Consider the following 26,766-nt stretch of genomic DNA (forward strand, 5'->3'; position numbering starts at 1 on the left):
TTTCCCAGATTCCTGTGAAAATTAACTCCATCCCACCCAAACCCAGGACATTATCCACACCTTATTCTATACCATCTGCATCATGCCCAGATCCTAGACTTTCCAATTAATCACCACCACTTTCCCTGTCTTTGATGTGTGTATATATATATATATATATATATATATATACACCCCTGCCCACAGATATCATCCGTTAGTCTATGGGCCATCCCTCTAACATGACAGTTGATTTTATTTAATGACTTTGGGGCTCCATCTGTCATAAGAGTCCTTCAGGGTAGGAGAGACGGTGTTTGCTGTTGGATTGTTGCATGCTGCCTCCGGAGCTTGCAGCTGGTGTATTTGATGCAATCCATGCCCACGGTCTGCGGGTTGAAGACGTTGATCTTGAGGAATTTGCTGGGTGCCAGTTCAAGTTCCATCACTGCTGCACTTCACTTGGTTTCAAAGTCCATCTTTCAGTGATTTGGGTGATTCTTACCATAATACCATTGATACAGCATATAGCCACTACAGATATAATGATGTACAGTGGCAGGGTTATTTAGCATTTAACATCGTACAGTCTAATTCACTGGCTATTCTCACTCAAAATCAAATCTCCTTGGGGAACACATCGAACTTCCCCATTCTTCCGCGTCACCCACCAAGTGCACCCAGGTCCTTGAGCACAAGCAATCCTGTGGATGGGTTTGGCTCTGCCTGAAGCAGGGCTAACCCAGACTGTCTTCCCTAACATACTCTTCATGCGCACTACAGGGACTTTATCTCCTTCTGCAGTATGTGGAAGTTTTGGTTGGGCAGGGCCAGCTTGATTGGTAGATCCTCTAGTATTAACCAACCAGGTGGCTTTTGCTAAATGTGTATCCCAATGTTTGAAGGTCCCACCCTGCATTGTTCTCAGTGCAGTTTTTAGCAGTCCCTTGTATCATTCAATTTTCCTGGGGGCTGCTGCATGATAAAGGATGTGATATACCCACTCAATGCCATGCTCTTTGGCCTGGGTGCCTATGAGGTTGTTTCAGAAATTAGTCCCGTTGTCTGACTCAATTCTTTCTGGGGTGCCATGTCACCATAAAACTTGTTTTTCAAGGCCCAGGATAGTGTTCTGGGCAGTAGTATGGAGCATGGGATATGTTTCCAGCCATCCAGTGGCTGTTTCCACCATTATAGCACATGGCGCTTGCCTTGGTGGGTTTGTGGGAGTGTGATATAGTCAATCTGCCAGGCCTCCCCATATATATAGTTCACCCATCGCATCGCCCTCCATACCAGAGGGGCTTTAACCGCTTGGCTTGCTTAATTGAAGCACATGTTCCATGTTCATGGATAACCTGTATGATAATGTCCACAGTCAAGTCCACCCCTCGATCATGAGGCCATCTATATGTTGCATCTCTTCCTTGATGGCCTGAGGTGTCATAGGCCCACCAGCCTGATCCACCTGCTGGTTGTTTTGATGTTCTTCAGTGGCCCGACTTGAGTACGTGAGCACCTACGTGACGTACTTTTACCACTGGCTTCTCTAGCCGAACAGCAGTATCTTGCCACAATGGGGCAGCCCAGATGGGTTTGCCTCTGTGCTGCTAGTTGCTCTGCTTCCATTCCTGCAATCACCCCCACAGGACATTTGCCACCATCCATGAGTCAGTATAGAGATAGAGCACTGGCCACTTCTATCAGTCAGCAGTTTCTGTGACTTGTCATGTAGGACTCCATACAGCAGCCTTCCACCTCCGACGCTTTCCCACAGTGCGACAGGACCCATCAGTGAACGGGGCATATTGCCTTTCATTTTCTGGCAGTTTATTGTACAGTGGGGCCTCTTCAGCACGTGTCACCTCCTCCTCTGGTGACATTCCAAAATCCTTGCCTTCTGGCCAGTCCACGATCACTTCCAAAATTCCTGGGCAACTGGGGTTCCCTATGCAAGCCTGTTGTGTGATCAGTGCGACCCGCTTACTCCATGTAGCATCAGTTGCATGATGTGTAGAGGAGACCCTCCCTTTGAACATCCAGCCCAGCACCGGCAGTCGGGGTGCTAAGAGGAGCGGTGCTTCAGTACCAACCACTTCCGAGGCAGCTCAAGCTCCTTCGTATGCTGCCAATATCTCTTTTTCAGCTGGAGTATAGAGAGCCTCGGATCCTCTGTATCCCCGACTCCAAAACTCCAGGGGTCGGCCTCGGGTGTCCTCAGGTGCTTTCTGCCAGAGGCTCCAGGTAGGGCCATTTGCACTGGCCATATGGGACTATTAAAGGGTAGAGTTTTGCTGATCATCCCTTGGCTCTCCAGCCGATGAATCAACTTATGGGTGGGAACTGGAGTCACAGTTGGTGTGATATTGCTGCTGGTGCACTGTTGTGGTAGCGACTGGCACCTGTTGTTCTTCAACCTTCAGCAGCCCCACAACAGAAGGGTCCTCCAAGAGACCGGGCAAAGTGGACAGCTGTTCAATTTCCTCCATCTCCAATGCAGCTATACCAAAGCCCCGTACCACCGGTACCCTTTTGGGTCCTTGAAATACCCTTTCCTGAGACGGTCTATGCCAAGGATGCACAGGGCCTCTGGGCCAGTCACAGTGGGGTGTTTCTACCACTCATTCCCAGTTAGACTCACTTCAGCTCCCAATACAGTTAGCTGTTGAGATCCCCCTGTCACTCCAGAAATACAGATGGGTTCTGCCCCTTTATAGCTTGATGGCATTAGGGTACCCTGTGTCTACCAGAGCCTTATACTCCTGTGGGTCTGACATGCCAGGCCATCAAATCCACACAGTCCAACAAACCTGGTTGTCCCTTTCCTCCACCTGGCTGGAGGCAGGGCCCCTCTAATCCTGGCCAAAGTATTCATTACTCAACTCTTTGTAAATGTGAATCAGAAGTCCCTTTGGGAGGATCAGAAATGAGATCAGCCCTCTGTCTGGGGAATTGCCCGTGGCATTCTTCCAGGAGGAATCCTCTTTTCTGATTGCTTTTCCTTGCAACTCAGGTACCTGTGAATCTAGGGAGGTAGGTTTTCCATCCCACTTCCTCATGTCCTCTCCATGGTCACCCAGGTAAAACCACAGGTTACCCCGTGGTGTGTACCTTCTATTTCCTCTATCTTGAGCAGAGGAATGCTTACTATGGCTAGTTTGGGTCAGCTGTCCTGGCTGTGCCCTTTCCCAGTGAAAATTAACTCCATCCCAGCTGAACCTAGGATGCATGGGGAAATAAAAAAAAAAAAAAAAAAAAAGGAAGAGGAAAAAGAAAAGGAAGAAGGAAAAAAGAAAAGCTACCATGCAAGACAAATTTAATAATTGTTAGTTGGTGCTGGTCCATTAATTCATAATAAGAACCAGCTATTCATAATGGTTCAAAACCATCTTGAAAAATGTTGGTAGTTCAACTTGATATTTCAAAATGTACTGAACATCTGAGTCAAAAAATCATCCTCTTGGCATTACTGTATCTTTTGTATCTGCACAGTGTATTATGAAAGTCTCAGATCATAAACTACCCCAGAAAAAGAAGCTCTATGCCCACTAGCGACTTAACTCAGAAAAGCAGTCCCTGCAGCTGAACGGCTCGGCTAATCTTCGAATCACAGCTGTGCACAGCTCTTCCGCAGGGACGAGGGTCTGCGCGGGTGCATGCAGACAGAAGCGCAGTAAGAGCTGCATGCTGTGAGACCGAAACAGGGAAACCGGTTGTCACCGCTTCTTGCGCGAGTGTACCGTTCGAGATGCCACGCTGATAACAGAAGCAGATACAACGAGGCTGCAGTTCAGCCCTGGCACAGTAAGACTTCCAAGATGTAAGAAATGATCCCGACAAGTGTAGTTACGGGACTATGACACACACACGCCCTTCCCCACGGCGAGGGGTGCAGTTCTGCTCCCCCACGACACTCTTGAGCTGCCCGTGCACCCACATGAAGAAAACCGAGGCGATTCCGGAGGACATGCCAAGCCGAAGCGTCAGTCCTGGCTTAGCACCCCCCCTGCCTTGCAGGTGACGAGCGGCGCTGGGGCCCACGCGTGTGCCCAGGCCGGGGCAGCTGTGAAGGGCTTACCCCGCTCCGGTGCTTGGAGAGCCACCACCCGCTGCTCCGTCAGCAAAAGGCTGCATGGCGTTGCTCCACAGCACGAACCAGCCGCTCGGTTTGCTTTCGCTTTGGTTTGCCCGCTGTCTGTGACTCCCTCCCGGGACGGGAGGCCACCGCGGGATGGGGGAGCGCACGGGCCAGCCCCCCCCGGCTTCTGGAGGTGTCCCTCCTCACTTTTTTTTTGGGGGGGGGGGGGGGGGGGGGGTGTCTGGCTCAGAAAAGCGTCCTCCTCCGCGTCCTCACGGCTCTCCCCCCACCTACACCCCCAGATCGTCCGTCCGCCCTCCCCGGGGCGCGCCTCCCACCCCTCGCTCGGCCGAGGCGGCGGGGCAGAGCCGGAGCCCGCGGCTGCCGGTGCCTGCCCGGCCGGGACAGCCCGCGCCTCCCCCGCCCCGGGGCCGTCCCGCTGCTGCCGCCGCCCTTACCTCCTCCACGGGGCAGCCGCCGCAGCCGCAGCCCCATCCCCATCCCCCTCCTCCACCTCCTCCTCCTCGTCCCGCAGCGGGGCGGGGGGCGGCTCCCCCGGGCGGGGCGGGGCCGAGGCGGGCACCGGCCAGAGCAGATCCGGCTGCCAGCGGAGGCTCGGGGGGTCTGTGACCCGTGGCTGCCCGGCGGCAGGCCCGCTGATCTCCGCAGCCGACGCGCTTCGTGGGGTGCGTGTGCGTGGGGGGGGGAGGGACCGCCGCCCCGGCTCCCGCAGCCAGGCTCAAACCCGGCCCCGCTCCGCGCACACACCACCCCTTCCCCCGGGCGGGGGGCGGCGCGGGGGCGGGCAGGGGACGCGGGCGCCCCCGGCACCCCGGGAACCCCGACACCCCCGCACAGAGCGCCGCTCCGCGGGGCCGGGCGCCCACCTGTGTCCTGGGGGCTTCCTCCGTGCCCGGGGGGAGTAACTGCCGTCGGTTGCTGGAGGGAGCTGGAAATAAAGGAGACCAGTTAGAAAGTAGGCAGCTGGGGACGGAGGACGGGGGGGTGGGGAGAAAAAAATAAATAGAAGAATATAACCGTGCAAAGAGATTCTCCACCTGCCTCTGGTAGTAAACATTTCCCAGCCCCGGGTATTTAGAATTTAATTACCATCAACCTGGTGGCTAAATATCTGTCCAATGCCTTTGCTTTCCCACCTATTGAAATGCATTTTCCACAACACATCTACTTAGCACTGCCCGAACTTACTCTCACACATCCTAGAGACAACTTTTGCAGCTGTTTTCTTCTCTCTGTCCTCCAAAAAGGCCTTTTATCACTTCTCATCACTTCTACTTATCTGTTTCAGACTTGTTTTGGCATTGGCAAGGTGTAAAGCTGTTCGGGCAGACCCTGAAAGTGTCACTTCTTCAGTGATAACTCTGTGTGTAATGGGTACAGTTTCTCATTTTTCTGTTATCACAGATGATATTTCCCTTTTTCCATTGTGTCCAGCGTGATACTATGCAATGGGTGTGTTGCAATACTCCTAGCGTTTTCTTGCACTTTGTTTCTTGAATTCCAATAAAATAACAGTTTTCTTTCAAAAATCCAGATGAGCTGGAATCTGCTAGGATCTTCCATTGCCAGCTTTTTACCCATGCCAGAGATAGCTGGCTTTTTAAGGCTTTTTAACTGGAAGCATAACTGAAGGTAACAATGTTTATTTTGCTGTTGCAAAAAAAAAAAAAAAAAAATTTATATGTGTCCTAAGCTAAATACAGGAGACTTCACTTTATGATTCATAGCACAAATGCCAGGACAGACATCCGCCACAAGAAGTCCTTACATTCCACATTATTCATTGGTGTTAGCCCCCCCCCCCCTTTTTTTTTCAGCAAAGCCAAAAACTTCGCAAATAATTTTTAAGCTTGTAAATCAACTCTTCTAATGATTAGGAAATATATGACGACAGATATAACCTATGGAGTTTCTTGCAGGAGATGGAGAAGAAAAGGAGCATGTGTTTTGAAGGCATTGGTGGATATGCTGTGGGAGAAGACCTTTGGACACATCTCTGGGCTAGAAAAGTGTTACATTTCCTTCAACGTTTTGGTGCCGATGGCCAGTGCATTTCCAGTCCTACCTGAAGCACAGCTGCTGATTTACAGCACAGGGCACCCTCCTGCCTGACCCAGCACCCAGCACCTGGCCTGCAGCTTGGCACATCCCACCCACTCCCCAGGGGAGACAAGAGCCTCTTTGCGGCCCCTGTAGGCCAGTACAACAACGAGCATTAAACAGGCGGGTTTAATTGCTTAGTCTTCTTTTACAAGATGGTGGGTTTTAAATGGTTAACAGGGTACAGAAGCGCTTGGTACTGTTACAGTTGCTTTTGGCTGTTAGTTTTTCATCTGAACTGAGTTTTGAGCGGTGGTCCTTAAGACCTTCAGCAGCGCACAGAGGCCACTCGAGAGGGACTGAAACCTCTGTCAGGCCAGCCCAGTCACCTTAAATCGGAGATAACCTTTACTCAGAAGAGATTTTATGGTGGTAGAGTTAGGGATGCTGTTCAGGTCTCTGGCTCCCAGTATTCAGGACTTTAAAATCCTGCCCTCAAACAGTGATGAATGAGGGTGTGCTCAGTTAGCAGCGTCCCACAGAGAAGGCATTGGTGTCAGAGAGCTCGGGTGCTCTCTCCCGGTCAACGCTGTGGCTGTTTTGCATGTCAGACACTCTGTCTGCCTACAAAGGCAGTCAGCACCTCATCCCAATCTGCAAAGTCAGTATTATTTCTGTGCATGTTTACTAATAAATCAATGCAAAGACCCCTACATAGATGATGTCATAGTGTGAACACTTCTTTTAGCATGAACCCCTTAAACAAGAGATCTCCCCAGACCTCGTAATCAAGTTCAGCACAACAGCAACCATGACAGCTTGTATCTGTTACCCTGCTCTGGCAGCTCATTGATCAGGGAAAAGAGACAACTGACTTCCCTAGATCTGACTAAAAGCATAATCTGAGTCTGTGAAAAATGTTATGATGTATCATGAAGGCCTCCTTCTCCTTTCTTACCTCAATTTGCAATACAGTAACTACTCCCGAGTAGTTTCTCCCTGGGAAACCGGGAGTTTCTCCTGAGTTACTCAAATGGGAAGGAGAGTTGATCCCTATGGCATATGGTCCCCTAGGCTCGTCTCCACACAAGGGAAAGCAGGGCATGCAGCCTGGGTAGGCATCACGGTGTTTTTACCAGACTCATGGTCTGAACTCCTAGGGAACAGAGTGCATATGTGTCCATGTGTGGAGCTGCAGGTGAACTTAGATTACATCTCAGCTGTTTACAGCTCCTAAAAGCACCTGTAGTCATTTATTCTAGAGAAGTCTCTCAATAGTTTCAAGTACTCTGCTAGTCTTACATTCAGTCAATCTAGTAAATAGCTGTTTGGTTCTTCCTTATTGCTAAATTCTGATAATAATTTATTTTGTTTAATAATACATCAGCAAAGTTTCTTGCATGTGACATTTCAGGCATCATTTCTGTTCGCTTCAATTTATAAACCTACTTCTTGTGAAACATACTTTTAATCAAGGTAAGCAATTCATACACAAACTTCTCTCAGAGAAGTATTAATATCAGCTTTAATAAATATGTTACTCTTTAGTATCAAAGCGTTTATGGTGGAGGCTAAGTGATTGAGTAGAAATACTTGCCACGGCTGATGCAAGTGTTAAGTTCAGACCCTTATTTGGAGCAGGCAGGTACTGTCAGTCACAAACATACAAATGTCAAGAATTTGTCACCTAGTTTTAGGCTGTAATAATTTTCCTACTTTATTATCTGACCGGTTTCTCACCATGCCATTAGTTTGTCACCCTGACTGTGACCAAGTAGCAACATTTTTATTACTTTCGTAACGGGTGCCCCGTTCTAATTTTACTTTCATACTTCTTGCATAAGAGATCCTACAACTAGTACTGGGTTTAACCACTCTCTTTGCAAATCATTCTATGCAGAAGGGGCTTCAGTTATCAGTCCTAGCAGTCTTAGCTATAAAACAAATAGAAAAAAATTTCCTTTGTTAGTTTTGGTCAAATTTTTGCTCTGTGCTTTGAAAAAAATTAATCTATTAAAGGTGTTCGCGTGGGCAGAAAGAAGAAAAAGAGAATGAATCTGCAGTGGCCAGATCTGGCATGTTCGGAATCAAATGGCATAAGCTGAGCATACATCTGGGACCCACTTTGCTACACATCAGACTTTTATCACATGGCTTGAAGCAGCTCTCCTTTATGTCAGATACACAGATACTATACCAATGAAATCACTGTATAAATACCTGGATGGATCATGTATCTTACTAAGCTCTTACTACAAATCCTTTGGCAGGGCTCTGAAATAGCTGCATTAGTGCTGCAGAGGCAGTGGTTTATAGAGCTGGACATAATCATGGGAGAGTGGCTCATGAAACCCTCCTAAACAGGTCTGTAACACGTGCATGCTTTCATGCCTCATCTCCCAGTACATGCCCTTGCAAGGGATATATACAGATATATACTCTCAGGGATGGGAAGTCAATTATGTCCCAACATAGAATGATCTTATGCTCAAGATACTGAAAAAGTAAAAACTTTGTCCCCTAGACATCAAGCCACCCATTCACAGATTCAACTAGCTAAGCATGCAACAAGAAGTGATGTGAAGCTGCAACTCACTTGCTTTTTGCAAGCTATTCCCTGGATTCATCCTGACAACTTAAACAAGCTGCCAACTCTCCTTCTCCAAACCCTTGCCAGAACTTCCCCCCTTTTTGCTGGAGCTCTGTGTATGCACAGCAGGCTCCCACAGAAAAGTGATGGGCCCAGGTTTTCTCTTTTGACCCATACCCTTGCCCACCTACTTAGTGTATTTCTCTCTACCATCTGGAGAGAAGAAAATAAATGTCAATTCCTTTTAAAACCAGGAAGGTACCGTTTTCCATCCTTGAAATACAGTTCGAAAAATAGCCGACCTCCAAAGTCCAGTATTGCCACCTTTGAGGTGTGTCTGGATAGCATCGAGCTCCTTCTGCATCTTCCATGAGGGAGGCCATTTGCCCTGGCCCAGTAGCCTTAGCTCAGGAAAATCCACCCTTTGTTCTTCTGTGGGCATCTTTTCATTACATCGATGGATCTTAGTGCAAGGACAGTTGGTAGCGGCCCTGTACAGATGGGTGTTAGGCACCTACGTGCTTATTTTGAATCTGTGCTTTAATGCTTTCTTCCTTTTTCAGATGGTAGCTGGTACCAGCTGAGGCCACGGCTCAGCAGGAATTCCTCCTACCAACACAGTCACAACGGCATGTGCCAGAGCAGGAGACAGCACACGCATACAGAGACACACTCAGAGCACAGGGCTAGTGGAAATAACAGTTGTGACCTGAGGAACACTTGCCTTCTTCCTTGAGAGGGTGATAAATGAGAAGTAATTGATCCTTCCATACTAAAAAAACCCCAACATCCAAAGTCATCTCCTTCTGTCTCTTTTTTCCTTTTTGATATCTTAAATCTGTATGACTTATGGATCCCTCATACCATATTGCTGTGTGCCAACAATGCACTGTACCCAACCTGTCTGGCTTTGGGATGCTTCCAGAGAAAGGGTGGAAAAGGTAGAAAATGTCGTATTGATCTAGATTGGTGCAACAGCTGCCACCTTTTCAATGGCTGGATCTTCACCGTGATTAGGCCGAATATATGTTGAAGCTGTATATGTATCATACTGCCTTTTCTTTTGGAAGCTTTTGCAAACAGAGGCGTTGCTAATGCTATGCTTACCTGGACACTGTTTGGGTAGCATCTCTTTTTTTCTGTTTTGTTGATGTTTTCAGCATCAGTATCGGTCTATTTCAGGCATCTGTTTGTTTTCTCCCATGGCATCCTTTAGGGCTGGAACAACTTACACAAAGCAATTCACCATTGCCAAACCAAAAACCTTTTGCAAAACATCCTCTGCACCAATTCCTCCAAGTAATGAGCACGTAGGAAGGCACCAGCTACACATGCCTAAATAAAAAGCTAAAACCCCTTATATCTGCTGGGATCCTGCACCTCATATTTTGTTTAAAACCCTTAATATGGTTGCTGTTGGTAAAATACCAACAAGGATGAAAACAATAGCAATAACAATAATATCTGAAGAGCCAACAAAGCACACAGGGTCTGCTGGTGACAGAGACTGCTACCTGCACTTATGTGCCAATGCTATGTTGGCTGAATCACTCTCTTCTGTCTCAATGTGTATTGAACCCACAGAATTAATAGACTAAAAGTTACTCCTGAGTATAAAATTGATTTTGAATCCCATAATTAAATTAGAACTGCCACTTTCTTAAGCACTTCTAAAAATCCTTCTCCTTTTTTAAAGATTTAAACAAGGAAATGTTAGCAAAAAACTTGACACAGTTTTGAACCCAGAGCTTTTTTTTGGTCACCTGGTGGGGATGTTTTTAAATGTCTGAATGGCACGGCTTTTCACAGGAGGCAATGAAAAAAGAAACCATCCTGCGTGGGTCGGTGCAGGGAATAGAGACACCCACCAAGGTGCTGCCAGCTCCGCAGCCCACCAGACAGCATGACCAATGTTCATGGCCAAAACGAGCCAGCAGAGCAGGAGACGTGAATTGCTGCCAATTCATAACCCTCATGCCGCTTTGTTCGGGACTGAATGAGATCTGTCAGTCTTTTTCCGGAGTAGGGTCTCATGGCCAAGATAAGGACCTTGCTCCTGACCTCACTTCTCTCCTCCCACAGTGTCAGATGCTGACCCGCCTGATGAAAGAGTCATTCTTTCTTCTGTGCCATATCTGCTCCTCGGGTCATTCAGATGACACCAGTATGTTCTTGACTCCATTTTAAATAATACTTTTTTTTTTTTTTTTTAAGCTACTCTTAGATGAGGAGAAAGGAGTGAGGTACTGTCTCCTTAAATCACAGTGCTGGGTAATTACAGCTAGGTTAAGCACTGAAGACCAGAAATCAAACCCAGACTATTCAATTGCTGTAGTTAAAAAATAATATTCCCTAAGATTTGGGGTGTTACAGTGTCATCTTCATAATGAAAAGTAGTATTTTTCTGGCAGGGCACCCTCCAGCTAGGTTAATGACACTTTTGATTCTGTTGTCCCTGCTGCAGCGCCTGGATTTCTGCACAACAAGAGCTCAGCTACTGCCTGCATTTTGGTGTGTATGCTTTGGCTCTCTGCCCCTGAACTTTAATGGGAAAGCATCACAAAATTAACCAGTAAAAACATTGCTGCCTTACTCAAGGTGAGATGTCTGACTCGGGAACAAGGGAGTTGTAGTCACTGTCTGCAACTTTAAGTTTCTGCAGCCTGCAGTATATAAAGGATTCCTAGATGGGATGAAAACAATCAGTAGTTCCCCAATATCTTGTCTGCATTGTGCCCCAGTGCAGGCCCGAAGGTACCTTCTACTTCTTTGTGCTACCTTGTGCTACAGCTTTGTGCTGCTCCAGCTATGCAAAGCAGATGGCAAAGTGGAGGGAATCATATGGAATATATGTGCTGCAATGGCTCTCTTCTGTTTAGGCACAAGCATGACTTCTCACTGCCCGGCACGCTTCCATCCATCAGCATCACATTCAGGCGCTTCATGAGTAAAACAGCTACTCTACATTGGAGACCAGACTGGCGGGTGAAGTCCTGTGAAGGGAAACCATGCGTCTGGATCAATTTTTTCTCCTATTTCCTAACCTGCTTAGCATGGCTTTAATGCAGCTCAACATCTGGGCTATTGCCTTCAGCATAGTCCCGGCTGGAGCTGTATTTGCTGTCCTGGACTCTTGCAGACTGTTTTCACAACAGTCAGCAACCAGCTACCTGTCCAAAGAAGAAATTTCTCTTACACTGTTTGCTTGCATATTAACCTTTTAGTTCCCTTATTCTTTTTTTTTCAAATGTGCAAAAGGCTGAAGAAATGTTGGGGATTTCGAAGAGGAAAAGGAGACACCATGGATGTGCCATGGGAAAGGGTAAGTGTGACAGAAAGTGTCCTGAGCCATCAAGCAGCTAAGGAGGTGTATTTGGTCTGTATTTGGCACTGACATAGCTAGCTCTTATTTATCTTTCATATTCATCATGAAAAACCTTTCATGACATCATGCAGTAGAGTGATACAGAGCTGTTGGCTAAAGCATACATTCATAGTCACGCTTACCAAAAATACTGAGATTATGCATGTAGCCAAGTATTTCTGAAGTAGTCCAAATGGCTTTTCAATGTTTCAACAAGTTATTTTCTTTCCAAAAGGTCTTTGTCTTTCACATGTCAGCTCTGTTTACCGTCTCATGCCATTTATCACTTTTACAAACTTTTCAAAACATTTTAAGACTACAGTTTAAGCATCACAGTGACATGAACCAAAAATTCAGACTTCCTATGTCAATGGTGGAAAGCAAAATATTAGATTTAGGTGTAATAGGAGATAATACCAACCACCAGGTTTGTGGTTGCCTGCAACCAACACCACATGGCTTAGTTTTATTGATGGTAGACAATTTTGTCTTCTCTTATTCATGCTGGGTGCCTAGCATTTCTAAAAAAAACCTTAGCTCTAGAAAAATATTCTAGGGACACCAAACATGCTATGGGCTATGGTGCATATTCTCTGAAACCCTAATGGGAGAGGAGGCTGCTTGCCATTGTACCTTGTCTAGCTGCAGTAACGAAATGGGGACCAAAAACTCCAGTGGGTGTCAAGTTCATTATTTGCATTTGCTTTTTTCTTTAGACTTTTGAATCTGCTCCACAGTAATCCCCTTATTTAGCGACTACATACTTCTGGTTTTTCCTTGACCACAAAGATCTGTAACTTCTTGACTCTTTTTCCAGTATTATTCTCATTTTCTTGGCAAACTTGTAGAAGGAAATTAGGAAAACGTTATGAAGAAATCAGAAGTTGCACTGTGACTCACTCAATGGAAGCAAGACGTCTGATTCTAGTAATCTATTCTGACAAATTAAAATTTATTTCAATAACAAAATTATTCAAGGTGGATAATAAGGTTATTTCAGGAAGATTTGCCACTTGTGTGGAACCCAGGCAATAGAGAAAATCCAACATACTGAAAAACATAGGTTGCCAAGTTCAAAACCAACCTTTAAATTTTATGCCTTAGTTTTTATATTTAAAATTAACTGGATGTGTATTTTTGCAAGAATGATTACATTTAGATAATAGCTATTAGCATGGAGATCTCTAACTGAGATCCAACTCTGAGGTCAGAAATCAAATGTATGTTTTCCACGTGGGATGGCTAAGCATCTAAATTGATTGCATCTGCCATTACCTGTAATTTTGTGTCTGCAATTCAAAATAAGGAGCTTTTGATCCTCATTTCATAATTTGGTTCACACCACTCATTTATTAGAACCTTCTCTTTTGAGTATTCATCTGCACATAATGACACCAAAAACTAAGGCTAGACATGCATGACCAGTTGATGATACCAGAACAGTACATCAAAGAAAGTGTCTTGTAGATGACTGGTCAATAAATCTGCTTGACAATTTAATTGGTATAATTGATAAAATCCATATAACTACTAGGGAGGAAATTAAATTACTTTATACAAATCAGATTGGGATTTAGATTAAAATTTTCTGGGTCAATTCTGTTTCATGCAAATTATGTTATGGAAGCCCCCCCTGGTTTGGAACACATTTATTAAGCTTTCTCATAAAACGTGTATTAATTCATGTAGAATGGCGTAGCCTAGTATCCCTACACACAGTGTATGTATGTTTCCCATGGGGTCTTCAAATCTCCACTTCTGTATGCACAAAAATGTCAGAATAACCACAAGTAGTATTGCTGTTTTATTCTTACGGGATCCCACAGTGCCTTAGGAGACACAACAGGTTATAGTAATCCTCTGACGAGAGAGGTCTTAAAGCATCATTCCCATGTGTTAGTCACGAAGGCCTTTTACTGTATTAATGGTGAGCTTTAGGACTTCATCCAGTCCTGAACTAAAGAAGAAGATGGCAGGAACTGCTGAATGGAGGTCTGTGGCTTGCGTTATACAGGTAGGGAGACTAAATAATTACCAACAGCTTCTTCCAGCCTTAAAATCCATAAAGGCAAATAAATTTTTTTTTGCTCTTCAAGCTTGATGGAGAGCAAAGGAAGAGCTTGTTCTTTCTGGTACGTAGTAGAAGAGCAGAAGGATTTTTGCTGATCCCGTTGTTTCTGTGATGATGCACCTGGACCTTCTCAGGTCGTGAGGGAGAGGCACGATTGCTTCTGCTGAGTCTCAGAAATGTCTACATATTTCTGATACAGAAGAGTTTAATGGAAGAAGATCCGTAATCCTGGCATATGGCCTTGGGAGTGCTTGAACACACATTCGCAGGAAAGCAGAGACACAAAGGAGACCTGTGCTTTTAAATGGGAGGGGTAGACAAGCCTGGAGGCCACTGCAGTCCCACCGCCTACTTATGGGAGATGGTGGTGCAGTCACTGAGAGGGGAAGATGCTTCTCATGGGAACTTAACACCGTCTACCAATTATCAAGGAAAAGAAATGGTCAGAGGCCTGCTGCTTGTGTTTACATGACTGCATACCAGCTGTACAGTAATATCATAATAAAAGCTGTTTGGGCAATCATTGTTATGCTGGTGCTGTTTAGCAGCTTGCTTCCAATATTGCATTACAAAAATTACATATTTCATATAATCAGGTCTGTCTCTTACTTAATCATCCTACTGTATGTATAAATCTTTAAAATGGACAGGTCTATAAATCACATGCATTTTTCATTTACCGTTTATTCTAAGCCAGGCAGTTTCTTATTTAAATTGCCGTATGAATAAATCTAATAATCCTTATTCACTTACATCATCTCAAACTTTAAATCTAGTTCTGACTGAGGTCATAAGTGAAATCAGTATTAAGGGCAAAACTAGCAGCTGTAACAACTATAATAGCTCACCAAATTATGTTAACGGGCTGAAATAACATTAAAAATGAGGAAGAATTGAATTACATTATTAAAGCATGCTATGCTGAATCAGGCAAACATTTAGCCTAACCAGAGATCCTGAATGTGCATGTACTGAGTTTATCATCATGCTAGTCCATATGCCCTGGATAAATGAGGAGTAAAGATACTTCCCCAAATGTGTCTATTTATAAACTGCATTTGTATATGGTATTATACAGATATTTTTAATACATTAGCTAAATTCTAAGCAACCGTCCTCACAGCTAGAGCCAGAAATACACTTCTTGGTCTAGAATGGGCAGTTTTGCTGGTCTTTTATTGGGTGTGATTCTGATCCTTTTGATCAGCAATACAGGAGATCTCATGGAAGAGCTATCAAAATTATTCCTCCTTCTTCCTGAAAAACCCAACAAATCCCATTTTGCTGTTAAAGAAAATGATAGGAGGACTGACTCAAGCACTCCATCTGTCTAAGAAACAACTTAAAATTTCTGTGAACATTCACACACAAAAGGAAGTGAAAGATTTCTTTGGTGGTGCGGGAAACAGTTATATGTCACAGAGGAGGGTCTGAAAACCTTCAGCATTACTCCCAAGCAGCGATGGATTTCGGAGGCTTTGCTTATAGCAATCGCCTAGGTGGCACAGCGCTTGCCTCTACATGAAGCTTCCTGCGGCAGGTTCTGCAAGGAAGTGTCCCTCCAGAGCTCGGACAGAAGAGAGATGTACTTCATATTCCCACTGCTATTTTTAATAGTAAGTGGACTTTCAGCTATCGATATTTAGTGTTTGGATCGCTGCAGCCTATAAGCAGGAACTACATCATTCATTACATCTACTGATTTCCAGCACTGATGGGAAGAGCGTAAGGAGCAGGGCAGGATCCCTCCTTTGCTGAGCCCTTCCAGCTTCTGGCAATGCACAGCACAGGGTTTTCCCTTGCCAAAGGCTGCATCTGGGCCATCGTGTTTATCAGCTGTCCCTGGGTTTATTTCCTATGAATTCACCAAATTCCCTTTTGAACCCATTTGCACTTTAGATCTCCACAATGTCCTCATATGCTGCTTGGGGTAATCTGCTATCTGAAAATTTTATTAATTGTCCCTTATATCATATGATCTGTGTTATGAGAAACAGTAAAAAAAACATTCCTGGTTTGCTTTTGCCATGCTGGCCATACTTCTACAGACCTCTCTCAGTCCAAACCTTCATGTGAGCTACTCCATACTTTGGATCCACCCTCTTGCCTGTTCCCACACCTTTCTGCACACAGTACCAGCAGTTTATGCAGTGGCATAATGATGCTCTGTTTCCCATTTGATTTCCAAGACTGCATAACATTTTATTTACCAATTTGTTCAGGAACAAAAGGCTGCCAACACACAGGCTCCGCTATACTGGGCTCTGTACAAACATAAATAACACATATGATAGACTGTGTGTGCCCCATGGAGGTCCCAGTATAGGGTATAAGGAACAAGAGGTTTTAAGAGAGACAACCCAGCAGGTGGCAAGCTGCAATCAGGTGGCTGCATGTGGGACAGAAATAAGTATCTTGGGATATACACAAATCTGAACTATTTGGTAGTAGACGTGGCTGCTTTTTATGTGCCTTTATTGGTCAGGTTATATTTCATTGGTAATGGAAGAGGTAACTACCAAGAAGGGACTGGGAGGATTTTATGTGACTGCTTTACAGTTTCAGTATAGCCAAAGCATACAGGACAGGCTGAGGAAAGTGAAGAGAAAAAGAATCATGCTTTCCTCTAACTCAGTGCAAGAGAGTCCCTGATCTTAACATCTAATGGACTGTGTATGCATCTCTCAAAATGCATCACCCTGTAAGCATCTTGTTTGAATTTGTAAGATACTTGGTGTTCTCTGAGAAACGGCTAGGAAGCACACTTGGCTATAACAAACATTGTTTACAAGCATTTGCCACGCTGCTGGTTTGGGATTTCTGTGTGAGAGCTACATTTCTCAGCAATCTGTTTGGCATTCATGAGCCAGACAGGCGGGAGGAGTGCTGGTGGGATGGTTAGGAGGTCCCCGGGCTTAGCAGGGCCCAGGACAGGGAGGGAAGAAGCAAAGTCCCAGCTCCTCAGCCTCTCTTGGCCCCAGCCACATCAGGGCTGCTGGAGCTGAGGCCAAGCCTGAGCATCCTCAGCCAGCCATTACTTCTGTAATGCAGTTTTGTGCAGTTTGTTAGGACAAAGCCAGCTAAGTTTGCTTTTATGCATCCTTTTGTCATAGTAATGCCTTTTCTAGAAATGGGCTAACTGGCACAAGTAACCAAGAACTGCTGCAAATCGTTGGGGTTTTTTTCTCACTGTAATTCAGAAAATTCAGCAAGCCAAACACACATACACACACATAAATAACGTCAGGATAACGCATTGGAAAACACTCCTAGCTCATTTATTTTGCCAGCTGTAATAATTTTTTATTCTTTATAAAACCAAATAGTACAATAAAATTTCACAGTCAATATGCAGTAATTGCCAGGGCACCATGGGAGCTGGGTGCTCCCTGGGGTCCAGGACCATGGGAGCTCCCCAGGGGCGGCAGGGCAGGACCTTGCAGGCAGGACCTGTCCCACCACCCCAGCCAGGGAGCAGGACAGTCTGGGGCAGCCCCAGCCCTGGGCACGGGCACCTCCCTGGGGACAGCTGGGGGACCCCAGGGCCAGGACAGGGTTCAGCACTAGCACAGCAGTGTGGGAAACTCCTGAAACGTGGCAGAACCCAGAGTTCAAACTATAGATGACGCTTCAGTGCTGACCACTGCAGGATGCGATACCTTGTAATATATTTTGTAAAATAATTCATTTTTAGCAATATGGGCCTTTCCGCCGTTACCCAATGTCCTATATTTACTGGGAGACAGGTCACCTGCCATCTTTCAGTGATGGTGACTGAAGTTACAATTATCAGAGCATGGATTGGTGAGATCTAGTATCTGGCAAAGGCATAACATCTTCCAGCAGGTAGAAAACTAACTTTTCTGTTAAGCATATTAAGATATTTGACAAGCATCTACCTTAATTCAGCATTAAATAGTTGCCATAATTTTGTTCATTTTGACGATATCATTATAACTATATTCTCTTACATTTTAAATACATTTCTACAAATTAGCAATGAAGGACCTGCAAACATTTCATACTAAGTCCCTGTGGACAGAGCTAGTCCCCCTAGATTTCCAATGTACCTGATGAGCAGAACTACATCTGTATGTACCAGCAAGACACAGTAAACATCTGCTGCTTGCTATCAGATGGGACAGTGCTGGCTTCATAAGCAATTCATGGCAACCTCAAAGAAAAATCTTATTAGGCCTTTGTGCTTTCATTATCTCTCCTATGACTTTAATATTTTCTGTAACTTTGCAAATACTAACAGCTGTCAAAAATAAAGAAGGCGCGTTTGAGTTGCTGCCTTTCACTGCAAGAGATCTCCAAGTGATTAACTAACAGAGGTCTTCACGATCCCCCTACATCACCTGCCTATTCTTTCAGTACATTCAATATTTACACATCCAAAGATGCTACTCAGGGGATGTCAGATTCTGTTTCTTTCTGCAGGCAAGCTTTAAAACAAAATGCATCACATTGCCCCTATTCTGAGCTGGTCCTGCCCTTTAAGAATGTGTGCTGGTTTTGGCTGGGAAGAGTTAATTTTCACCATAGTAGCTAGCGTGGGACTGGGGTTAAACCATGACAGAATGGAGGGAACTTCTGTGGACAAGTATCCTCAGTTTCAGTAATAACTTCTTTTTAACGATGGAATCAGAGAAGAAGTGGTGTTTTGGGGGGGGCAGGTATGGGAGAAGAAGCCCATGGGGAAAAAAGAACCCCTTTTTGCATCTCGGTGTGCTGGTAAGGATTGGTGGTGGGAGCTCCACGAGCAGAGTGGGTTAACCTTTCCTTTTCTTCCAGCTGTCAGGAAAAAAAAAAAAACCTCGGAGACTGCTGGGAGTTGCAGTCCTAGATTACGCCAGCCTTTAGCAGAGGAATCTGGCAAAAATCCCTGCTGGAAAGGGCACGGTGTTCATACGGAGCTTTATCTGCACATGGGAGTGTTTGAGGAAGTTCGAAGTGCTAATTCCTGTCCCGAAATGCTGGGAAGCCTCCTCTCTTCTCCTCCTGCAGGCTGCAAAACCCAGAGCTGCTCATGGCCCCATGCCCCAGGGGTAAAGCCCTCTCTCTTTCTTTTCTTTCTTACTCAGGTAACCCATAATCTTAGGAGCAGGGTCTACTCTAAGTTAAGGATCTTACCTTTCCTTCCCTCCTCCAAGCCGTCCTGCTGGGTACAGGGATGTCACGTCTGAAGTGCCCGTCTCAGAGCTGTGTCATGCACTGCCATCCACTCGGCACCTTGAACCTGAAATCTTCATAGAGTATTGCCTATAATTAATTTTTTTCAGGGAACTGTGAGGACTGCCTTTTTTTTTCTTTTTTTCTTTTTTTTTCGCTTTCAGTAAAAACAGAGCACTGGTGTTTACCTCCCATTTAATGGTCTGCTTGGTTGAAACACTCTGAGCAGCCATGAATTTTGGACCTTTTTCCATGTAAGAAAGAGGTTTCATCTCCTGTCTTTTGGAGAGCACCTTCATGACCACCACATGGGCAGAAAGAAACTACAGATTTATGGGGGACCCAGATGCTGTCACCTGGTGGCAGCAGGTGCTCAACAGGGAGGAAGGATTTTTGTGTTCAGGACGTGGCTGCTGGTGCTATTCATACTTTCGTTCAATGCAAAATCCATGGATGGCATGGGAGCTGTGCCTGTTGTGCTGCCTGGTGGCACAGCTTCACCCAGAGAAATGGCAAACAAACCACCCAGCCCAGCCAGTAGCCCGGTACCCTTCTGGCTATAAAAGATGGGAATTTGAACCCCTGTGGGCCAAGAAAGGAAATCTTCAGGTTATTTAGGCTGCGTGCAAAAGAGGGATGACAGCTCCTGTTCTAGCTCAGCCTTGTCGTTGTGTGTCTGCGTACATGGACAAGGTGGGTCAGATTTGGGAGATTTTGGCTGCCTGTGAGCCTGAGAGCTGGGGCAGGGCAGGAGCTCCAGCCCGCGCTGCCTGGGCACCTCTGGAGGCAGGACCGCAGGCACTGCCAGAGGTGGATGTAGGCAAGTGAGGCATCCCCACAGCTCAGCAGCAGCTGCATGATTTTGGGGAGTCAAGTTTTGGCCTCTGCTGCCCACAGCTTGCCTAAGCCATCCCTGGGATCTCGATGCCAAGGCTTAGATAAGGACCCCGAAGTGAAGACATCTGAAGTCAGAAGGGAGTTGGCAAATCTCAGACCTGTTAAGGCTGTGCCACGAGTATGAGCACTCACTTCTCCAGGGACCTGCTGGGAGGGGGCTCCAGGTGGTGAGGATCAGTCCATCCGTGCGTCCCTGCCCAGGCAAGTCCCATCCAGCACCCCTGGCCCAACTGGCTTTTCTGTCTTTGGAGATTGTAAAGGGTGAATGGGTCAAATTAATCCCTGAGATAACACATACAAATGATTTAATGCATTATATTTCAACTCAAACCGATGCACGTCTGTGTTTGAAGGTATGAGGGATCTGAGGCATTATTCACGTTTCTCCTAGCACAGTAATTCACATTCAGCACAAATAGGGAAATGATGCACTGCGCTGTATAACATCTATGTCTTAGTGTCAGTGATTAACTTTCTGTAAGCTCTGACATGCTTCTACGTTAATCGGAACAAATGAAATCATAGAGCAGTTGAGCCCAATTAATTACGGAACCATGTGGTACAATATAAAAATGAAATATATCTGTTGATTCATTTTTATTTACAAATAGATAAATAAACTCATGTCAAGGTAATGCCTTAATGGTCTGCCAGTAAAAAAAGCAGCATTGGTAGACAGGTTTACAGGACAAGATCTATTAATGTAATTTCTGAGCTTTTTTCTTGCATTAAAGAGGTGCTCTGGACTTGAGTTTCTCTCAAATACTGGGAAATCCCCTCTGGAAGAAGTTGTTAATATTTTTGAATTGGCATACTGTATCTTGCTCTGTACCTTTAAAACAATATCTAGCATTACCTGCCAATCTTTGCTGCCGAGAGATAAGGAACGGTGATCTGTGCTATACGAACTGACAACAAAAGAAGGGAAATTAACGGTTGATGTGCAAAGTCTTGGTTCTGTCAGACTAAAAAATGCCTCTCTTCTGCATCCTGCCTGCTTCTGCACTCAAATGCTTAACATACTTTTGGGAGCTGTATAAATAAATAATGCTCTTATTTGATGATAGTGTTCCAGAAAGAGTCATTTGTAAAGAGGAGAAGTGGCTTCGTGAAGATAAGTCATAATCTCCTGTTCCATGATCGCTGTCATGGGTGTAATCTACAGTAAAAACTACTTGAGACACGGATTAGCTTTTGAATTTAGGTCACTACAGTGTCTAGCCCAAAACATTAGGTCTGACTTCTAATTCTGCAATACTCTTAATTCCTGAGCTGTGCTGACTGCTGCAGTTCTTCATCTGTTCTGGTAAATAAAAGTGTAATACAAATCTATACAATCCATTACAAAATTGCTGGCTACAAAATTAGCCGGTTTATTAGTTATTTATTGGTAAGTTATTGTTGTTCAAATAAATTGCACTATTCTAAGTATCAGCAGAAGCTAAGTGAAGTAATTTACTTTATTTTTACTGAAAAGGAGGTGAAGCAGGAGACCTGAAAAAGGTGAATTTTGTAAGGGCAGGGATAAATGTGAGTAATTAGGGGCCCCACACCCAGCATGAAGGTTAGCACATTTGTTTTGTAAACACAAGTGGACTGAAGTCATCACACATTCTTCAAACGGAAGAGCTAATGGCCTTCTTTCAATGTACACATCTCTTTTTTTACCTGAAACTGTGCAGTGTTCAGAATCAGAAGATTTTTTTCAGCATAAATTAAATCATCACAGCCCATATTCATCTGATGACAGTTTGAACTTGATATACACAAGGATTTGGATCACAGGCTTCATAGCTTACTTCCTTTTCTCTCTTACCCCTCTGATGATCATGTACTTCACCCCATCCTTGGCTCCCTTTCTTTTGTATGTTGGATTCAAATAAATGCCCTGTTTGTTCAAGGCTGCCTCATTCTTTGGCTGCCTACATTTCTGCACAGAAGGAAAGGTCTTAGTTAGCGCACAGTGTCCTAACTGTCTCCCGTCCACTCCACTGTCCTCTGGAGCAATTTTGGGCAGGTCCGTGCAAAGAAATTTCTTGGGTCTTTAGGACTGTAGTAGGTTTGCTTGTTGTCTTTGTGATCTTTGACAAAAAGGTTCTGTAGACGTGTGTGTGTGTGTGTGTGTGTGTGTATATAAAGCTGCTTATTCAGCACTTGCTGAACTGATGTATTCATGAATAAAAAATTATTTTTGCCAGCACATGCTTTTTATTGGCGTAAATTACATTAGCAAACCTCTTTAATGGGGATGAGGCATAGCCCTCACCTAATTCTCACCTAATGCTCTCTTTGTCTTTCCTCCTCTCCTTGAGTCCTGTGTACTCTCAAGAAACATTTTGCACTTGGATCAGCCACCCCTTCATTAAGATAATTCCTTCTTTGCTTTCAAAACTCTCTTCACATGTCTTCCTTTCACCTAGACTTTGCTCAGTGTGCCCTCCGGCACTATCTGCAACCACCTCTTCACTTGATCTTTTTGTTCTTACCCTCTATATTTGGATTAAATTATCTTCTTCTTGGGGCAGGGATCTTGCTTCGTACGCCTTTATGAAGGGACGTTTTCATGCCCGGGAATGCAGAACTAGGAGAATACAAGCCAAGAGGAAAATGTTTTCAAATTCTATTCTGAAATTTCAGCTGTAATTTTGCTGTTGGGTAGGCAAACTGAAACCACCATTTAAAATCTACTAGTGTAATCTCCAGAAGCAAAAAAGCCCCTCAAGCTCGGCAATTAGAAAATGGAAGAAGATTGCTTTCCATAAATGTGTTATGATTTGCAAAGATCTAGATACAGGAATGAATAGCTAATTCACACATATTATAATTTAAGAGCCAAATCTACTAAACACACCCCTGACTTGAAAGAAATCTAAGAATAGGAGGCATGTCAATTACTGTAATCCTTAAATTATGCATACCTTTCAAAATCTTCTGTCAATGTCTTGGGTTTTTCTTCATAGGTGGTTTCTGCACTTCTTCCACAAAGCAAAATAAAACAGTGGTTTATTCCAATAAATGTTGCGCCTGAGGGGCTGCTATTTGTTACTAGGAATTAATTAATTTAAGGGATCAGCCCTTGTCATACAGACCTAAAAGGAGTTTCGGTCCATCAGATCTTGCCTTTTCCTTCAGAAGTGATCAGCATGTAGAGGAAAATGCTCTGCTGCTTTTCCCCAGAAGGGAATCAATTATTCAAAAAACGTTAATGTAGAAGGCAAGCAGAGAAAAACTTTCTCCTTCAGTAGCTTAAAGAAAACCTTTCACATCTGACTGGATCAGAAAGATGCAGATACAAGATGATTTTGCTTTTCTGTTTAAGAACCCTAAAATAAGTGCATCTGTTAGCTGCAAAGGTAATCGCTATACAAACATATGAGTATGCAATGAGAGAAAAAAAGAATGTATCATGGTCTTTTCATGACTTATACAGGAAAAGGCGGGGGCAGCTCACTTGCATGACAAAGGAGGAAGAGCCTTAGGGCACAGATTTTGAGGAGAGTGCTCGTTCTTGAAGTTAAGCAGGTATGTAGACTATTCTTAATGCAAGGCCTGAATGCACACAACTGGATTTGAGGCAAAATTGAGCTGCTCTCCCTTGTTTACATGGAGAATTTCTATTTCCTTAACTCTCCTGGTACAATGGCATGGCCTCCCCTCACTGGATTCTGCTCTGTAAGTGCAGAGATTCTCATGGCTGAAATCTTTGTCCTGGTAAAACAATATTTTTATTTTAATATTAAATTATTTAAAACCTGACTGCACAGCTCACAGGTTGAAAGTCTCTTTCCAAAGCTTGTCAAAGTGTCACGTCACTCCTGGAGGAGGCTTGTCATTGATATTTCCTTTGCTAATGCCATAAATCCTTTCTTTTCACCTGCAGCCTGAATTGAATATGAAACTGGTCAAGCTCAAATGCTCTTTTGAGCTTAATAACTAAGAGAGTTAAAGCACAAGAATAACATGGCCACCATCAGGCCCACCCACCTTTGGCTCTCTAGCTCCACCACCAAATAACTCCTTATCAATGAGTGAGGTTCAAGTCTGAGTCTCGAGCAAGGACTTTTCTGTCTTGCTCCACCATGGGTCAGAGCTGCTGTACCTCTACACCCTGACAGGAATTAGGCTATGCCACACACTATGTTTTGGTTAACCCATTGTTACTCATGAGTACTGACAACATTGAATATGCTTTGCTTCTGTGTCATCTGCCAGCATATCCATATTCTTCACAATAATCATGACAGTAGCATGGCAGAAAGGAGAGATAAAAGTCTCCAAATCCCATTTTTGTCTAGAATATATTTTTTTTTCTACAAGAATTTAGGCCATGTTTCTGAGAGCAAATAAAAGTCTGACTGCAACTACTTTACTTGCATATACTAATCAAGTAAATGCAAATGCTTAACACCTCTTTTTGGAACATTTGTGCATTCGGTTCTCCATGTACAGGTCTAATAGTGAGAAGTATCAGATTCATGATCTCAAAGACAACCCCCCTCTGTGCAAAAAAGAAAGTCCAGGCATCAACAGAATAGGGGACCAAATCTCATGGTAATTGATTGACTCAAAGTCAGCCTAGAGAGTCTATTATAACTCTCCTGCCAGATAAGACTATCAATTAAATATTAGTCTAGCAATGGCTTTTGGAATATGATCTTCAAAATGCTGGACTTGAATGATAAATTTGTCTTATGGAGTCTCTGGACAGGTGGATTTTATGTGCCACTACTGAATGAGTGCTATCTGAATGCATCCTGAGGCATCCAGTTCTCCTGGCAGGCTCTGAAGAACTGCAGTCATTAAGTGTGATTTTTTTTTTCTTTTCTTGAGGTGTACATCTAGAAAATTATTTTAATGCCATAATCAGTCATCAAGAAATACAGAGCTGCAATTAGCAATCCAATCTATGGGATGCCATATTCCTTTGTTACAGGAAGAATTCTCATCTGTTTATTTTTTGGCACGAGGGGATATCCTCAAAACTGTTTGTTGAGATAAACATCCTAAGAAAGATCCAGCTTGAGACAAGTCTTGAGTCGCCATGTTTTTGCTTTGGCAATCCACTACAGCATTTTAGGAGGTAGATCAAAACTGCTTATATAAGCTAAAAAAGCTCCCCTCAACCTTTGCACGCATGTGTGGGTGTGTTCTAATTAGAGCTTGGTGGATAATGAATAATTTATCCAAGATCTTTCACCTCCTTTGTTTGTAAATTGTCCACAAGGAGATCACACTTTTCTTAAAGTATTTCTCACTGGAAGTTACTCCTTGGGCCTCATTTATTTCCACTTTTCACCAGTTTCTACCTTTTTTTGTATCTTATTTTTCATTTGTCTTTTTCTCTCTGGACTCTAACCATGCGTGATCTAGATGTATCACTAACTACCTTTGTACATGCTACATATCACTGCATTGCATTCAGACTCCGCTCTTGCTATTTTTTGCCCCTAAACCTGTGGAGTCATCCAGACCCAGGCAAAATGGATGCAAAACGCTATCAGCTCAGAATGGGACTGTTTTATGCTTCTTTTGTACTCTGTTTGTAAACTAATAAATATGTATGTAGGTGCAAGGAAAATTAACAAAACAATCTGTTGTGGTTCATATTCTTTCACATTTAGCTGCTAAGGTACTATAATGACTTTGCTAAAGCTGCTACATTTTTGCTTTATATTTTTCTTCTCTTGTCATATTCTTTTTTTCCTACTTCCCTAACTTTTCCTTTGTTTTTACCACAGCTACCACTTCTGTAAAGCCACATATTTGCCTGGGAAGGAATAGCAGTGACAGCTCAGGAGCTGCAGTAGCTCATTTGCTTTTCTTTCAGATGCAGAAGTGGCAGTCTGTATATTACTGAACTCTGATATTGTGATATCAGTTTATAGTTTCCCAGCCTGTTCCGCCTTTCTGAGACCCATTCGGATACTGTAACCACCATGCATGGGGGATCTTTCACCAGTTCACAGAAATTCCAGGTCCAATGGCAATGCTGGATATTGAATTTGGATCTAATGATTTTTATCATTTGGCACCAGCCGCACTCAACCTGTCTTGATCACACAGACTCAGCAGACTCTCAGGTAGGCTGTATCCTTGGAAGCTTTGTTCTTCTCTTCTAACCTGGAATAAATCCCTTAATTGCATGTTCAGACTATGCAGGAGATGCCAACACAATCATATGTACACAGAGGAGAAACAGGCATGCTGCTATTCCTAGCAGAAACGGAATATGTCTAAAAAACACTTTTTGGGCTTTGGACACATAACATCTTGGTCTATCATAAACAGCACATTGGAAATCTCTCCTGTGCCCTTACATTTTCTTAGCATCAGTGTGGCTTTGAAAAAAGACTACACCTTGGGTTTTATGGCCACTATGGATCCTGCTAGGATCCTGCAATCTTTTGTTACTTTTGCTAGAAATACCTGGAAAACACTACTGAACATGAGAGACCAGAGAGTGAAATGTGATTATGTTTCCTTTTCAAGGGGAGTTGTTTCTTCAAGTAACAGATGACTGAAATCAAGAAACAAAGTTGGAAGGAAACAGC

At 44.1% G+C, this 26,766-nt stretch overlaps 1 long non-coding RNA gene across 1 annotated transcript; it reads right to left on the reverse strand.

The window, feature by feature from the left end:
• Positions 1-218: 218 nt before the first annotated feature.
• LOC115339480 lies at positions 219-26,164 on the reverse strand. The gene is made up of 4 exons (XR_003922740.2): positions 26,151-26,164; positions 22,493-22,498; positions 8,880-8,886; positions 219-944 (listed from the first exon to the last, which is right to left on the reverse strand). It is a non-coding gene; the product is annotated as an uncharacterized LOC115339480 (long non-coding RNA).
• Positions 26,165-26,766: the final 602 nt, after the last annotated feature.

The sequence above is a fragment of the Aquila chrysaetos genome, chromosome 3, assembly GCF_900496995.4.
Source record: "Aquila chrysaetos chrysaetos chromosome 3, bAquChr1.4, whole genome shotgun sequence".
In the NCBI taxonomy this organism is placed as follows: domain Eukaryota; kingdom Metazoa; phylum Chordata; class Aves; order Accipitriformes; family Accipitridae; genus Aquila; species Aquila chrysaetos.